Source organism: Lemur catta, chromosome 3, assembly GCF_020740605.2.
Source record: "Lemur catta isolate mLemCat1 chromosome 3, mLemCat1.pri, whole genome shotgun sequence".
Classification (NCBI taxonomy): Eukaryota; Metazoa; Chordata; class Mammalia; order Primates; family Lemuridae; genus Lemur; species Lemur catta.
The window spans coordinates 37,223,585-37,239,611 of record NC_059130.1 but is presented as its reverse complement, the minus strand read 5'-3'; the positions used below and the strand labels follow the sequence as shown (position 1 = coordinate 37,239,611).

Here is a 16,027-nt window from a genome sequence, read left to right as displayed (position 1 = left end):
ATGTATATGATATGGACCAAAGTATTGACTTTAGAAGAACATAAACAAAATGGAAAAGAGTTGGAGAATCCATAACTGAGAACCATAAGATAGTCTTTCTTATCTCATCCTCGACCCACTTTTCCATAACTAGGTTCTTGTAACGTAATAGTTTGCCTTCAGAGGTATTTCATAAACCGAGACTCTCAATTCTCAGCCCAGAGAATTTAGCAGAAAATTGAAAGTTACTAAAACCCAAGGAGAAAGAGTTAGACACAAAAATAACGTGGAAGATTTCAGGTCAGAAATGAGCATAGTTGAGTTAACACAGGAAGTTCACTGATTGAAGGCAGGAGGCAGGCTGCAGCTGTGTTGGTGAGCGCGATGTGAAAACAGGGTGTTTAGCATCCTGCCTAGCAGAACCAAGTGCTAGCACCGCCGCCGCCTTTCTCAGCCCGGCTCTGCACGTTACAATCACCAGGGGAGTTCTGGAAACATACGGATGCGGATGTGCAGGCCCATCCTAGACCAATTAAATCAAGATCTCTGCAGGAGGCTGGGCCATCAGGGTTTTCAAATGCTCCCCAGGTGATTCTAAGCAAGGTTGGGATTTAAGCTGATCTGCTCACATTTAAACACAGCTGGATAATGGAGCTGGGAAATGGTGGCAGCCTCTGCCGGGCAAATGATGAGTCTATGGGTGAGACATTGGTGTCACCTTCATTCTGTTTGCTGTGAGTCACTTGGGGGCATTTGGGGTCATTGTGTTCAACCTGAATCACTTCTCTCTGGGTCTCTGGAGTAAGGATGAAGTCCTAGTGGGCCAAAGGTTGGCTTCTTTGGACGGAGCCAAAGCAGCTAGCTCCTGTGGCTGCAGGTCTCAGCAAGTACATACCAAGTCCCGGGGATAAACAGCTGGTCACGGTCTGGATGAAGCTGAGAGGGAAAAGTTGTGAGGTGTGTGAAGATTGACCTCCCGCTGCATGCTGGGCTGTGAGTCAACCCAAAGTAACTGATACCCAGAGCTGAACAGGCAGTGCCAAGCCCAGATTCCATCTCCACGGCAATGAATCCCTCCCACAGGACCTGGGTAGTGCTGAACAGTGACTTTCGTCAGTGCCACAGCAGATAGTTAAACCGGCTAATTGGCAGGGAACAGAGAGATTTAAAGCAAACATGTCAAGAGCCACTGATCCCTGGTAACTGGGTGGGGATGGGCGGGGGTGGGGAGGCACAATTTCTAAGCCATCATGACACGTTATGGGAAAGTGTGATTCAGGTTTCCCAAATTCCACTCTCAGGTATTAGCTGTGGCTCAGAGCAAGGCCCCCATCCCTGCAACTTCCTCACCAAGCATGCAGGAGGGACAGACATCTCAGACCTGGGATAAGCGTTGCCTGGCCTCCTTGCCATTCTAGCAGGAGCCTGTCACTTGCAGGCCATCTTGGCTCAAAGGGAAGGCACCCACCCCACACACAGGGTTTGTGACTAAGCTGGCCTTGCACCGTGCCCTCCTGCTCTGGGTGTGATCCCACACTGTGACCTTCCCTTTGCCTCAGCCCCACCAGGTTTGCCTGCTCTGACCACTGCCTGGCTCAGCATCGCTCCTGACTCTCTGGAGCTGGGGTCCTTCTCAGATGGCCCTCTCAGGTGTGGCCTCGGACCCTCCCTGTTCTGGCTCTGGCCCCAGAAGTCCTGGCCTCATCTCCTTGCTGCCAGATAACGATGAGGCAGGGATCTGTAACCAATCAACTAACCAGTGTAAGGCCCTCGAAGAGCTTTAAGAGAGACATGTTTAGGAGGCAGGATCCAAATCAGGAGTGACGTGGGTGTGAGGTGACATCCACGGGCTATGGAATGGGTTCCGTCCCCGAGGGAGGTGGGACTTGGATAGGTAAGGACAGGCATGATAATGCTTTGGGAGTGAGCAGTCGTGGGACTGGGCAGCTGGGTGCTCGGGGACAGAAGAGGCAGGAGAGAGTGGGCACTGAGAACCCTCATGGGCAGGGGTGACACCCCAAATGTTTAACCACCAGCTCTGACCCACCAGAACCTGGCAGTGCTGGCTGTGCCACGTGTAATCCTTAGTTGCTGGATTGTGGGAACATCTGGGGAACCCTGGGAAAGGACCAGGGTGATGACAGGCAGGTAGGGGTTCAGGGCAGCATTTGTTTTCCAACCAGTATAGAAGTGGTTCAATATTTTAATACCCATAAATAAGGACCCTGAACAGCCTGCACTGATGGGATCCCTGCCATGGCCATGGGGCAGGGCAGTGACCTGGCCTTACACCCCCACCATGAGATGCGAGCTCAGCACCCAGACCCTCTGGGGACAAGCTATAGCTGTCTGCAGGAGGACACAGTCATGCGTCAGACGCTGCCGGTTTTCCTTCCTTCCTGGGAAGGATGATGTGTTCCAGCACAGGGCGGAGTGCCCTGCAGACACCACCGCCGTGGGAAAAGCTGCAAGCCTCTCTCCTGGCCCAGCCGTGCCCCAGCACAGCCCAGGCCCCTGAAGTGTAGCTCAGAGCCCCACGATTTTCTCTGCTTCTCAGCCGTTCGGCCTCCCTTGTGACTCTGACTCCAGTCTCTGTTGGTCTTGTGAAGTCAGAAGAAATCCCAGTGAGGACGAGAGTATAAACCAAGACTTGTCAAACCTCACTGAGAGACAGAAAAATCAAAGGATCGTCACTGGGACATGACAGTTGTTGTAACCCTTGTGAGAGGTCTGGCTGCTGCCCAGCCGCTCTGGCTAGGAGAGGAGCCTTCCTCTCTGTGGGGGCATCAGGCTCCAGAGGCACCACGAGGATCACACAAGGCTTCGACAGGCCAGGAACCTCACCTTCAGGGACCCCAACCAGAAGAAGATTCCAAACTCTGGAGCTCAGAGGGAGATGTCAACTGAACACTCAGCACAGCCACGGCAGTGAGAGCTCTGCGTGGAAGACATGGAGGCTGACCGGGCCGACTTGGGCAGGGAAGGAACTTTCTGAGTGAGGATGGGGACACACAGAACACTGTCAGTCACAAGGCGCTGGGGAAATGGACAGGTCCCAAGGCAGGCTGGCAGCAGGAGCTGCCGGTGAGGACAAGCTGTGGTCATGTGATGGTTAGGATGCTGCCACTGGGACTGCTGCCACAGGACACGGAATGCTGTTCTCACAGATGGTCTCTTGGTCTAGCCGCCTTGGCCAAAAATAAGTTCTCTTCTGTCCCTGCACCTTTGCCTTCAAAGCCCCACTGGGCTGGGCCAGGATAGGAAGACTGAAAGTTCTGCAAGTGTCAGGGAGAAAGGGACACCTGGCTCCTTCAACTTCCAGAGGGGCTGATGGATGCCTGCTTCCTGCCAAGACTCACTCACAGGCGATCCCCTCAAAGAGGAAGGGTGCTGGAAGCTGGCCAGCCGAAACAAACAAAGCAAAAGCAACAAATGCCCATTGTACACTAGAGAAGCAATCGTGTTGATGGAAACAGTGGAATGATCTAGTCTTGTCTTTAAATTTAGGAAATATCCAAATTAATAACATCACAGGCGAATAAGAGAGCAAAATACTTTGTGGGCGCATCCTCCTTTTCCACCTGGGGCTACAGCCAAATTAAATGTGCAACTGCAGCACCTGCGGGGGGTGGGGGGGAGCAGGTGAGGATCTCTGCTCTTAAAAATGTCTCAATTCTCACCCTCCAGAACGGTGCCACTCTTACCTCATGCAGACAGAGAGGGTGGGGTGACCCATGGACAGTGCATCAGAGGTCCTGTCATGCCCTGAGTAATGTGGTGACATTTGGGTGGAGGGAGGCTTGGTGGTAATACTAGAACGGCCCGTGGATATCTCTTGAGGACCCATGAACACACTGAAATCACATGAAAATATTGTATGTGTGCGCATGTAATTTTTCTGGAACAAGGTCGGAGCTTTCGTGGGATCCTCAAATGAAAACAAGAACTGCTCTAGAACAATATTTCCTGAACATTCTCATTTCTTGACACCCCCAAGGCCTGATGGGATGCTCTGAAATATCAATTTCTGTCCCCATCCATTCACATCAGGCATCTAATCCCACTTTCCAGCCCTCTGCCCTCTTCTCACCGTGGTTTACACTCCAGCCCCAGATGCCCCTTCCTGCCACCCAGGGCCAGACTCATACACCCAACTGCTGAGCTCAGTTTCTCTGCTTGGGTATTTGAAGGCACCACGGTCTGGACTCATTCCAAGTAGAACTCTTGATTCACACCCCTCATGGGAAAACCCCATTCCTCCCCCAGGCTTCTCTGCTTCTGTTAATGACAGAGGGAGAACTATCTATAAAGAGGGAGAACTATCTATAAAGTGGGAGAACTATGCAGAGGTTAAGCACAGGGTTCAAATCCCAGCTTTTCCACTTGCTAGCTGTGTGACTTTATGCAAATTGATTAAACTCTCTAGGCCTCAATTTCCTCTTCTGTAAAATGGGGACAGTAAATAACATGGGAACGTTGTGAAATCTAAACTGCTTAAAATATGTGAAGGATGTAGAAGAGTGTCGGGCTAATAGTGAGAATTAGCTACTGTCATTCTTCCAGTTCAGGACAAATCTTAAGAATGCTCCTTCTAGGCCAAGCGAGCAACAGCGAGACCCCGTCTCTACTAAAAGTAGAAAAAATAGCTGGGCAACTAAAAACAGAAACAAAAAATTAGCCAGGGGTTGTGGCACACACCTGTAGTCCCAGCTACTCAGGAAGCTGAGGCAGGAGGATCGCCTGAGCCCAGGAGTTTGAGGTTGCCGTGAGCTAGGCTGACGCCACGGCACTCTAGCCAGGATGACACTCTACCTGGAGTATAAACCACAGTGAGAAGAGTCTGTCTCCAAAAAAAAAAAAAGAAAGAAAGAAAAAAAGATCTTTCTCTCTTTCCACATCCAAACACATTGGCAACTGCTGTCCACTCTACTACCTTCAGACCATACCCCAAATCTGCCCTGCCCTCCCCATCTCTACTGCTACCAGCTGCATCGTTACTTGCCATGGCCTCCTGACCAGTCCCCTTGCTTCTTTGTTCACCATCATCCCTACACCAGTTCTCCAAGTGACAGCCAGAGTGACCTTTTAAAACTGTACATCAGTCCATCACCGTCCTGCCAGACTCAGAACAGCGCCACAGCTCTGGCTGAGGTGAGAGGCCCAGGGCCACCTCCACACCTCTTCTCCCAGCCCCTCCCCTTGCGCCCTTTGCCCAGGCACTCTGAGTGGCACTTGGCCCCTCCGTCAGCCCTGTTGTCTCTCTGCCTAGAATCATGCCAGATGGGGCGGTGGAGTCAGAGGCTGTTTGCCTGGGGTGGTGAGGAGGAAATTCCTCTGAGGAGGTGACACTGGGCAGCCTTGACTGAAGTGAATACCTGTGAGTGCCTGACGTGGGGAAGCAAAAATAAATAAACAGATAAGTGATCAAATACATGAATCAATTCATTTCTTCACAATGACATGCTTTTCTACAAATGGTGCTCCAAGTGGCTCCTGACCGCTTCAGGGAGGTATGGGCAGTTGTGAGGCAGCCTCGGAGGGCGTGGAGGTGACCCGGGTCAGCTCGGGGGGGGGGGGGTCTGCTCCGTGGCCAAGTCCCAGCTTCCCCTCCCCCGCGGCCGGGGGCGCCGCACAGCCACGGAGGAGACGCGGCCGCCTGCCTGCTCTCCAGCTCGAGGGTGGCGGAAGTTACCGCCCAGAGCCCTGCGAGAATGGCCCCGGCAGCCGGCCCGGGTCCAGAGCCCGAAACATGCAGGGCAAGGGCAGCTGCGAAGTAACGGTTAACCCAGGACTCCAGGGCATGGACTGGTGACAGTCCTGCAGACCTCTTGACCCTGCCACAGGCTGTGAAACAGTCTGCTGGCCCAGAACGTGTGCACTCGGGGAAATTTAAAGCGCCATTGGAATGACAGATGTCACCGTCTTCATCCGCGCTGTTGATATTACTAGAAGTTGACTCATTCCAGGCAGAGGAGTAACAGCAACCCCGTCCGCCGTGCGGGCTCCGGGCGTCATTCTCCCCCGGCGGAGGGCGCAGGCGGCAGTCCCCGTGGCACCCGCCAGGTGGCGCACGCGCCGCGCCGTGTCCGGGCTGACCGCCCCGCCCCGTGCAGGGCCCGGACCCTCGCGGGCTGCCGCTGCCTCGTCCCAGCTCAGATGCCGACAAGGACCCTCCTTTGCTCTCCAGCAACTCTTCTCCTTGGGAAGCGCACCTCACAAGGGCAGGCTTGAGGCCAGGGGGCTGGCCACGGAACGGAAGGCGGAAGGATGGCGGCGCTCTGGCCGAGTGAAGCGAGAGGGCACAAGGTGAGCGGCGGCCAGGCCAGGCCTGTGGCCGCCTTCTCGCTGTGGCGGTTGGCCTGGCGCCCCGCGTCCTGCTCGCGCGGCTCTCGTGCAGATGCGCGCGGGGGAACGGGGGCGCGGAGAGGGGAGGGTGTCCCTGGCCGGGGAGCCCAGAGGGAGAATGGAGAGGAGGGCGGGGCCGGACGCCGCTGGCGGGTAGGGCTAGGGCCCGCTCCCTTCCCCCCAACCTGGAGTAGTTGCTCAGCATCCCTTCCCCAGCAGATTCGGGCAGGAACCGGCCCTTGCCCCGCGCTTGTGGCTTGACCCTTCTTCCACAGCCCGGCAATGGATCATTTGCCCAATTCGAATTTGATGTTCTGCTTGTGAGAAGAGAAACAGGTGAGGTGTCTGCACCAGAGCATCGTATGGAAGTTGTCAGGGGAAGCCAAGACGTAGACCTGGGAAAATGTACCTGAGGCTTTATGGACCTTTGTTTTGGGGGTTTTTTGTTTTGTTTTGTTTTTTGTGCCAGGCTGGAGTGCAGTGGCCTGATCATAGCTCACTGCAGCCTCGAACTCCTGAGCTCAAGCGATCCTCCCGCCTCAGCCTCCCAAAGTGCTGTGACTACACTCGGGAGCCACTGTGCCTTGGGGACACCTTTGGAGTATACATCTTAAAGCACCTAACCAGCTTCTGCTTCTTTGGCACCTCCATCCACACAGCACCTGGAATGCTCCTCTGCACACTGTAGGGACCTAACCTAGACGACGTTTGAGGGAGCTTGGGAACAGCATCAGACTAAAGTACCCCTGCACTATTTGTGCAAAATGCAGATTTCACCTTCTCATTCTTAAAGGCTCTGATTCAGAAAGGCAAGGATGGGGCCCAGAATCTGCATTTCGGTAAACATCCCAAGAGACTTTGAGTTGTGGTGGGTAGGACACACTTTGAGAAATAGCAGCAAAGCTTTTAGGCGATACTGTGCTACGATGAGAAACTTGGAGTCTGAAGTCTCAGATTCCTTTCTTTTCTTTTTTTTACTTGACAAGTAAATATTCCTTATGTTTATGGTATACAACATGATGTTTTGATATATGGCTAAACCGAGTTATTTAGCATATGCATTTACCTCACATACTTAACCATTTTTTTGTGTGTGGTGAGAACACTTAAACTCAACTCCCTTAGCGATTTTCAAGTATATAATGTATAGCTATTGTCATCGCCATACTATAGGATAGAGCTCCTGAACCTATCTGTATTCCTTTCCCAGCATAGTCTCTGGCCTTGTGTGGCTTCAGGCTCCTCCTTCAGGCATTTTGTCCCCTGTCCCCAGCCTCCTCAGTTTTCCCAGACCTGTTTTTTGGATATTTTCCCCCTGACCCCTTAGGAATGTTGAACCCAATTCTTTCAGAAAGTAAGTTCTTTATTAGTGTCAACCTGCACTTTTGGAAAACTTCAAACAGCTGTGCAGTGTTGGATAAATTCTGTAATAAATGAAATGTTCATTTTCTAGTCATTCTCATAGAACCTGCAATCTGCAACCACTTTCCTTTCTTAAATGCAGAAGTTCCATTTTGAGCCTAAACCACTTCCACCCCAAATTTTCTGAGCCTCGTGAACTCCAAATTCAGGACTGTCAATCACAAGTTCTTTAATTCTTTATACCCCTCATGGAATTCAAGGGGCATATGTTCTTTTTAAAAAAAAAAAAAATTAGAAAATGCCTAAATGTCTTTCCAAACAACTTAAAGTAAATACACTTCTCTAGGCCTTATTTCCCCCTCACAGCTCAGCCTTCCATCATAAAAATAGAAGGTTAGCAGACAAATTATGCTGAGAGTCCTCAGTTGTATATTTATTATTGCATTATAAGAGTAGTATTTTATAATTGCCCTGATAATACAAGGAGTGGTATTTACGACAGTGAGGCAACACCACCTTCCCAGTTGGTGTCGCCCTCTAACAAGGCCGCGGGGAGGATTCACAGCCCGGGAAGGAGCCATCACAGAGCACGAATCAGGAGGAAGCCGAGTGCTGGTGCCCGGAACACTTCAGAGACAGAAAGCAGTAACTAGGCCAGACAGGCCTGTTTTCATGCTTTGACAGAGAAGTGAGAAATGGAAAATAGTCTCTTTAGCTTCCCAGCAAATACAGGGCCTGTGCTCAGAGTGTCCTGACTTCCAACCCCTGAGTTGCTGGCTGCCCGATTCCATGGGGTGGGTCTGGAGAGAAACCGTCATTCCTAAGAGTGCAGGAAAATGGATGTTCTCTCTACTCTGTGAGGGCAGTTGGGTTGCAAGTGAGACAAGAGAAGTTGGGGAGGATCATAACTGAGCTCCAGATGCATCTAGAACTCTCTGAATGGCTGGGGAATGCATTTTAGCCATGTTCTAAAAATTGTATTTTGAAGTTAAATCTGGTAATGTTTTTTCCAATATTTAATAGGCTTCAGGAAAGAGATGATACATTTCCTTCTTTGTTCAGAAGGTGCTCATCTGCTGGAATCATCTGCTGCAGCTACAGAAATAGCAGTTTGGCTTTATTTGCCAACAGCAGAGAACTTGCTCTGTGAGGCCATAGGCTCTCTGGGGACCCCACAGGCTGTGCAGATACTCCACCCCAGAATCACCCAAGGAGACTGAGCGGGAGCACACCGGTCTTCCAGCCCAGGGCTGCCACTGAGCTCCAGAACACGGACTCTTAAAGATTTATTTTGACCACCTACTGAGTGCTAGCTATACCATTTCCACTCTTTAACTTTCTCGTGGTCCCTGCGATGTGTCCGTAGTATTGCCTATTTGCAGATGAAGAAGGTGAGCTTGAGGGAGGCTGAAAGACTGGCCCCAAGTCACAATGCCCTACTGAATGTGATGTCGCTCACCTGGGGTCTGTGCCCAGTCACTGAGTGTGCAGTGAAGGATGGAAGAGGTGCAAGGAGCAAGCCCTGTTGTTGTGACTCCCAGTCCCAACTCTCCCCACTACATCACAGCTTCTCTACTTGGAAAGCCAGGACAGTGATCTTCAGTTTTTTTATTGAAGACACAAGAAATCTATGTCCCCAAGCCTCCAGCTTCACCTCTGGAGCTGCTTAAACCAGTTATAATTTCATGCCCTAAACCAAAAAATAAACTCCACAGTTATAAACATAAACATTACAAAGAACAAACTTTGGCTCACTGGGAAGTCCAGTATCTACAGGATAGCAGCATGAAGCCTTCAGATGTATTTCCAAGAAAGGTATTTTACCGATAGAGATGGAGAAAACTAAAACATTCTCACTCTGGTTTGTTACTTGTCATAACACCAAGCAAATGACTGAGGGGGACAATTCTAGGCCAAATTTGGAAGGCCGGGAACAAAGTGCCTGTATCGTGTAGACAAAATCCAAAGCAGCCCATTTCAGACAAAATGTTTTGTTTTGGAAATTTTGAAGCTTTTGTGCATCTTGAATGTGGTAGAGCTCATCTAAAAATCTTGGAAACCAGCCAGGAACGGTGGCTCATGCCTGAAATCCCAGCACTTTGGGAGGACAAGGTGGGAGAATCACTTGAGCCCAAGAGTTTGAGAACAGCCTGAGCAAGAGCAAGACCCGTGGTGCATACCTGCAGTCCCAGCAGTATACTCAGGAGGCTGAGCCAGGAGGATCCCTTGAGCCCAGGAGTTTGAGATTACAGTGAGCTCTGATGACGCCACTGCACTCTAGCCAGGGCGACAGAGCAAGACTCTGTCTCCAAAAATAAATAAATAAATAATAAAATAAATAAATTTTTAAACATTTATTTCATTTTATTGATTTGCAACTTGTTCACATATAATATGTCCTTCCACTAACATTTGCAGTAAAGTCATTCTGGGTACAACTGAGAAGAAACATTCAAATAAGTACAATTAAATCAGAGAGGAAATACAAACTGAGAAGAAACATTCAAATAAGTACAATTAAATCAGAGAGGAAATACATTTGAAAGGAACACAATAGCGCTTATCATAATATCTGCTGTTAAGCTGTGTAGTGTAATTTCCATGTGAAAAACATGATGACCTTAATGACTCAGATCTAAAAGTCTTACATTCTCCTCAGGTGGGCAGGTTAATTTTCTAAGCAATTAGTTAATTGCAAAAACTTCTGGTATTGCTACCTACCTTAAAAAGGAGTATTACATGGTCTCTTTGTATTTTAGATATATTTTTACAGAAAATATCACAATATGTAGCATAAATAAAAATCTGGGAAACCATTTAAAAACACACGGCAGAGGCAAATAGCGGGAGTGGGGTCCTTACGGAGTTTTTCATTTTGAGGGTCATGGAAAGATGACATGGGCAAAACACTGAGGTCTGCTCAGAATGGCTCTTTAAACAAAAACTTAGAAGAAAAGAAATGACCAAGAAAATATTTCTTGACAATGCCATGAAGTGAAAAGTCATCATAAATTCTAATAAAAAATGTAAATGGTGATGTTCCTGACTTAGGTCCAGCCTCCTCTAGGGAGGCTCTTGTAGCAACACCAGCATCTAAGCTCTTTCCCTTCTCCAAACTCCTCTAAAGTTTCTGTAATATTCACTCTCTTCTATTTGACTGAAGCTCCCCTCTCCAATACACAGTTGAGGGCCAGGAGATGCATCTTCAGTGAGAAGCATGGAAAGACTAGTAAGCATTGCCTTTATTTATTTATTTTTTTTCCCTTGTTTTCTTTTTGTTGAGACTCTAGAGTGTCACTCAGTGTCCCTGGGTAGAGTGTAGTGATTGTAGCTCACTGCAAGCTCCAAGTCCTGGGCTGTTAGCGATCCTTCTGCCCCAGCCTACCGGGTAGCTGGGAATACAGGCGTGCACGACAACACCTGGCTGTGTTTTGTGGTTTTGTGTGTTTCTTTTTTCTTTTTGTTTTACTTTTTTATTTGGTAGAGACAGAGTCTCACTGTGCTCAGGCTGGTGTTGAACCCCTGAGCTCCAGGTATCCTCCCACCTCAGCCTCCCAGAAAGCTAGGATGACATGCGTGAGCCACTGCATCTGGCCAGCATTGCCTTTAGACCCATGCCAGAGGAGTCTGAGTGTTGGGTCAGCACTTACAAGCCAACAGTCCTTCCTTCTAGAACATTCTCAGGTACCCAGGCCTCCATAGTTCCCTTCTCAGGCTTGTCCTCCCTAAGTGGATGGTGCTGCCAGTGTGCACACCCCTATTTCCATGGAATGGTGTCTTAGTCTTGCTGCTATAATAGGAAACCTCAGACTGGGTAATTTATAAACAACAGAAATGTATTCAGTTCTGGAGCCTGGAAGTCCAAGATCAAGGCACCAGCAGTTTCAGTGTCTGGTGAAGATTGGTCTTTGCTTCTAAGATGGTGTCTTGTGGCTGCATCTTTCAGAGGGGATGGGCACTGTCTCCTCACCTGGCAGAAAGCACTGAAGGGCAGAAAAGGCCCAAACTCACTCCCTCAATCCCTTTTATAAAGCGCTGATCTCACCCATGAGGGGTCTGTCCTCCTGGCCTAATCACCTCCTAACAGCTCCACCTCCTAATCCTCTGTCACTGGGGATTAAGTTTCAACATGAGTTTTGAAAGTGACAAGGACATTCAGATCATAGCATTGTGCACATCCCTCCTTCCACGGACTGGCCAAGGGGCAGCTATTTGCAGGGGTTCTGACCGAGCTTGGACATGGGGCTGGGGTGTCCACATGTCCGTATGCAAGTGCTTCCACGGCACTGGAGCCTCGTAGGAAGAGGAGGGGCGTGGGCTGCAGGCTGGGCACCGGGGCACCTTCAGCCACCATGTTCTAGTATGGAGTTCCAAAGAGGCTACAAATGCTACATTGGAACTGGACTTGCCAGCCTAGTGCTCCCCAGCAGAACTTAAAAGGCAAAGCCGGCAGAGGGTGGCAGAGCCAGAGGCGCCTGACAGGCCTAGGTTGCCTGCCTGGTGGGGAGGGGTGAGGAGAGGCCTCCCAGCAACGTGGGCTCTACTGGGTCTTTTGTTCCATGCCCCACAAATGTTTGAGGCAGCCTGTGTATGTCTTGGCCAGTTCAGTCTCTGAAAGCTCTGTTTAATTTTCGTCTTGCTGTTGCTGTCACCCACCTATCCAGAGCCAAAAAACAAATCACCAAAATAATGAAATGCCTAGCTAAGCTTAAAAACAAAACCATGGGGGCTGTCTAAATAAAGTGGAAACTGCAGGTCCCTGTAATGAATTCAAAGACTCTGCTCCTAGATCGAATTAATTTAAACAAGAGAGTTTAAGGCAAAGGGAGGTGGTTAGAAGAGGAAGACAACCGACATTGAACTGAATATACCAGCTCCACCTCAACAGCAAATGTGCATCATTTGTGGTAACCGTTATTTGTATTGTTCTAGTGCTTTAAATCACAGCATAACTTCATTCTTTTAGTTGCCTTTCATTTAAAATGTGGGTAAATGTACATGGTTAGGCTAGTCTAAAGCTCTCTTCTATACTCCTTAAAACAAAAGACATACTAAGAAAATTCAGAGGGCAAACAAGAGTGCAAGGGCATTGTTAGGTTTAATTAAGAAATAAGCTCTTTAAAGGACGTAAGAAGGATAATTGTTGCTGTGCAAATGGTGCTGCGAATTATAAATGAATCATCCATTCTTTGAAGGAGGCTGAACAGGATCTCTTCCTAAAAAGACTTAGGGAATGTTTTAAGTTTTTTTTTTTTGATAACATGAGCGAATTTATTTCTTAAGATTCAAGTGTAAACTTAAAAACAAGAACAAAGCTTTTCAACAAGAATGAACACAAAATCTAATGGCAATCCTGTAATTGTGCGTTTTAACAGAAAGTACAAATATGAAGACATTATAATTTGTAACTACATTCAAAAATTAAAATACTTCTCTCCAACTCCAAACACCACACAATTTTTAACCTGTTCTCATCTTGTTACCTTAGAAATATTTGTCATATGCTATCAGGAAAATATAGGCAAAGATTACTAATCAGTCCCTATGACCAAAGAAATTACTTTCCTTAACTTCTCACTTTTTGAGTTATTCATTTGTATTTCAGTTCTGAAAAGCCATACAATTATACCTCCATTCTAGAGGAAAAAAGAATGAATACAAATATCAAGGAGACAAGATACTTTCATGTAATTAAATCAAAAGTCACAAGTGTCTGGCTTAGAAACGTACATATCATAGTAAATTTTTTAAGTACAACTTTATTTGATGGCTGACATGTAATAACAACTGTGAAAAATTTAAACAGGCATTAAAATGTGAAATCAAAATCTTTAGGCTCAAATACTTGAAAAGTCACTGTGAATATGGAAAGATTTATTTACATAAATATGTATATTTTTAGATGAAAAAAAAAAAACAGAGGGTAGTGGCATCTCCCTGGTCCCTTAACAACATTTGGATTTTGGCAAAGAATTAGCAGCACCCAACCTTAAGTGTTAATTATGTGTTTCTCTTTTTTTTTTTTTTGACATGTTCCACATTTTATTTACATTTTAAGACTGACTTTAATCTCAAAATCACATATCCATAGACCTATTTCTTTTTTGTTGACTTAACTTAAACTTCAATGCATGGTTTGTTAAACAAAGACTGTTAACAAATATTTACCATGTCTGTTACATGTAACACACAGGAACAGCTTTTAACAGAAACTCATGAAGCCCTCAACATTTTTTTATTATAAATACAGGTATCAAAACAATCCTGAACAAATTTTTGATACCACTAGTAGTAGTCAGCACCCACACCGCTTTAAAAATTAATGCAATTTGTGACAATATTCATTGTGCCTGCTGCTTTAACCAGTTTCAACTGCAGTTCTTTCGCTAAGCAATGGATAAAGTTTGCCATTTCTGTTTTTCCTTCTTTTGAGGTTTTTACTTTTCAGAAACACACATCCTTCCACTGCCATCTGACAACTCTCTTCACGCTTTCATCTTGTAAACCTGAATTCTATCTTGAGTATTCCAGGTTTACGTTTAAACGACAATGCCTTAACAAGAGAAAAAAAGTTGTGCTGCATTTTTCCTCCTGTTACCTGAAAACATAATGGGTGTACATATATCAAATATATTCTTATTTAATACAAATGTCCAGGTCATGTTTACCAGGTGGAATTCTTTTACTTAGTGTGTGGGTATTTTTCACTGTGATATTTAATCAAGACATTAACATGCGTAGAAGGTTGTTGATTTAAGACAAGTTTGAGATCCACTAAAATTAACTGTTGTAAGTTTGTCCTTCTGTTGGCTGTGGAAGCTTCATATTTTCTTTGGACATCATTAGACGTCTTAGCTCTTGAAGTGCAACTTTACTGCTGTATGCATTTTGCCATTTTGCTAACACTGGCATGCTCCGTGTATCCACCAGCCCACTGGAATTATTTATTTCATGCGTATTAATTTTTGTTACAAATCTGATGGAGGGGCTTCTGGGTATTTAGGTCCACGTTCTACTTTCAAGCTGTATATTCTGTTTTCATAATTTGTCCTTGGTGGGCCAGTAATCATAGCTGTCCATCTTGTAAGTGTCATATCTTCATCATTGTCAAGGCCCCAACTAACCGTACCATCGCCTACTCCTTTTTGTCCTTCTTCAAGTTCTTCCAACAAGAGAAAGTCACGAGGACTTTAACTCCTGTGGAGACTGCCATCTTCTCCTGCAGCCCCCATGTGTTTCTAAAGGACCTATACAACAGATGCGTTGGCAGTGTTCTAGCCTGTGGGAGATGGGGGCGGGTGCGGATGCAAACATCCGGGATAAGAGAGTATGCATGCGCTCACACATTTTCAATCACCATTCCAAATTGGGGGGCAGGGTGGAATCACACATTGGAAAAGTCTAAAAAAATCCATCTTTAAAGGATAAAGAGTAGGGCAGGAATAGAAGCAGAATAGTAGCCTACTTAATGATAATGGTTTTTCACTCTACAAAGGCAAGTTGGGAAAAATGAGAATACTCACATATACATAACTTCAATGAAAACTTGCCTAGAATTTTACTTTTCAGAACACTGAACAGAAATCTTTACAAAATCTTCATTTCGTTTATAATACCAGATGATTTTTTCCTTATTACAACCACACATATAACATTTAAGTATTTTCTTTATAAATATTTTAGAGCAAAAAGAATTTATTTTGCTTCAGTGGTGGCCCACATCTGTACAAAACAATGTAAGCAACATATATGTGTGTGTGCGTGCACACGTGTGTGTGTGTGTGTGTGTAATGATTAAGAAAAAGTACACGCCTGTAATCCTAGCACTCTGGGAGGCCGAGGCGAGCGGATCGTTTGAGTTCAGGAGTTGGAGACCAGCCTGAGCAAGAGTGAGACCCTGTCTCTACTAAAAATAGAAAGAAATTATCTGGACAACTAAAAATATATAGAGAAAAAATCAGCCAGGCATGGTGGTGCATGCCTGTAGTCCCAGCTACTCGGGAGGCTGAGGCAGGAGGATCACTTGAGCCCAGGAGTTTGAGGTTGCTGTGAGCTAGGCTGATGCCACGGCACTCTAGCCCAGGCAGAGCCAGACTCTGTCTCAAAAAAAAAAAAAAAAGAAAAGAAAAAGAAAAAGTACAAAGAATAACAGTATTCAGAATTTCTGCTTTTACAATAACTGGTTCAAGTGTGAATATCTATGGGGGATGTATAATCCTAGATTTTAATGAAAGATTCAAAGAGAAACCCACACCCAAAGTTACCGCACAAGCATCAGTCCCTTATCAAGTACCTCTGCCCTTCTCCCAAGGGCATCTAAACTCATCACAAACTCATTCTA

General features: G+C 46.7%; 2 pseudogenes; one reads left to right on the top strand and one right to left on the bottom strand.

Moving 5' to 3' along the window:
* The first annotated feature begins 8,475 nt into the window (after positions 1 to 8,475).
* Positions 8,476 to 9,833, top strand: LOC123634823 (annotated as a pseudogene).
* Positions 9,834 to 14,411: 4,578 nt separating this feature from the next.
* Positions 14,412 to 14,899, bottom strand: LOC123634661 (annotated as a pseudogene).
* Positions 14,900 to 16,027: the final 1,128 nt, after the last annotated feature.